The 1,858-nt window shown below is 36.3% G+C and overlaps 1 protein-coding gene across 1 annotated transcript in view; it reads left to right on the top strand.

Annotated features, from left to right (window-relative positions):
* The window catches only part of MPP7 (MAGUK p55 scaffold protein 7), a 288,725-nt gene that overhangs the window by 251,854 nt on the left and 35,013 nt on the right, over positions 1 to 1,858 (top strand). The window lies entirely within an intron of this gene.

Here is a 1,858-nt window from a genome sequence, read left to right as displayed (position 1 = left end):
AGATGATTGAGGCTCCAAGGTACAATGTCATAGGGCGTGGCCATAAACTTTTGTTTTTTAATGTAAGAACATCATACTGATATTTTAAAGCATTATATGTCTAAATACTTCTATATAAATGAATGCCAGGAGTTTGCATATGGATTTTTTTAAAAACCTCCTTAAGATAAAAATAAAGGCATTTTTGCATTTAGTTAATGTGAATATTTTCTTAAATGTAAACTTTTAAATAGAAACTTTACTAGCATCATTTTAGTGACTCCCTAAATGGACTACATTTCTTTGGCTGAAATGAATGAACCTTTATATAAAATCACACACAACACAATTGCCTGCTTTCAGGAAGGAGTTACTAATTAAATGCACAAAAGTAATTAAAAAGAATATGCCTAATTTCCTTAATTATCCAACTGACATTTTTTTTAAATAAGAACTGCAACTAATGGGGATTGACACATGTGTCTTTATTCTTTTGCCCCAGAATTTGCACACAAAGTGATTTTGTAAATTCTTATGAAATTAAAAAAAATGTGACAGACAAATACTTAGATTTCTGGTTTGAATGAAAACATTCTTTTATTGTCAAACCTTGTAAGCACATCAACTTTAGTTCACTGCCTGAATTCCAAAATAATGATCTCCAAAATGATTTTTTTAATGCTTTTTTGGCTCTTACTTTCATCATTGTAAGTACTGTAAATCATTGTATTTGATTTTCCTTAGTCCTGAATCAAGAATCCTAACCAACATGCCCAGTGTGTGTGGCCCAGAGCCTGGTATGCACACCATCTTCATGAAGCTTAGTTTAGACTGCTCAGAGTTTCTGCACAGAATGAGTTTTGAGATTACCAGATTTGACCTCTGCCACTTTTTCTACCAGAATCTCCTCCTGTTCCACAAGCACAGGTAGCCATCACTATCTGAAGTGTGGGACAGCTTGGAACTGGGTGGAAGACTCCGTGACCTTACGGATCACAGCCATAAACAGCAGAGCGACTGGCTACCTGAGTTCATGTTTTAGTGGCATTCTTTTGATAAGATAATAGGTAGAATGGAAAGCATGTAGACTTTTGAGTCAGACGGACAGGCTTTGAATACCAGTTAAGCTGCACTCCAGATGTGCGACCTCAGGGAAATTACTTAACCTTTGATGGTCTCGGTTTTTTCATCTGTAAAATGAGGATAGTAATACCTTTTGTGCAGGGATGTTTTGAGGATTAGTAATGGTGTGCGTAACCATGTGACACATGACTGCCATGTAACCATGTGACACACATGGCCTCATTGTGTCGTCCTCCTCCTCATTATTATTCCAAAGCCTGTTATCTGATTTAAATCTGCTATTTAGATTATTTTCTCTGCTTCTCTTTAGCATTCACAAGCATAACTGAAAACAAACTATAGAATAACTTATTTGTATACTTATTGTGGTAAATTTTTACATATTGAAGGGGAAGTGAATCTGTTTCATTGCAGAGATGTACAAATGACCCTAACTCTGTTTGCATCCTAAATTGCCTGCAGTGTGAACAGATTTTGTGTTTTAAATACAAACCAGCCAACTAAAAACATTGTGAACTTAGGCGTAACCATAGAAAGAGTCAGGACAGGAATGTGGATCTAAGTTGTGGTCTTAAGGTCAAGATCGAAAGAGGAGAAACTCTAGAACTTCTCCAGTGTAGATGGCAGAATCAAACCAATGGCCCGTGAGGGAAAATGCTGTTTGTAGGCCCACCAGGCAATTTTGTCATAAGAATGATTGAAATTCTACCCCTGTTTTAACCGTTTTTGTGACGATACTCTTACCGTTGAAGATGACCTCAACTCTAACCTGGGGGGAAATTTTCAAGTAAAACAT

This window comes from Hipposideros armiger, unplaced genomic scaffold, assembly GCF_001890085.2.
Source record: "Hipposideros armiger isolate ML-2016 unplaced genomic scaffold, ASM189008v1 scaffold_221, whole genome shotgun sequence".
Classification (NCBI taxonomy): Eukaryota; Metazoa; Chordata; class Mammalia; order Chiroptera; family Hipposideridae; genus Hipposideros; species Hipposideros armiger.
The sequence above is the reverse complement of the archived record's forward strand: the minus strand, read 5'-3'. Positions and strand labels throughout refer to the sequence as shown.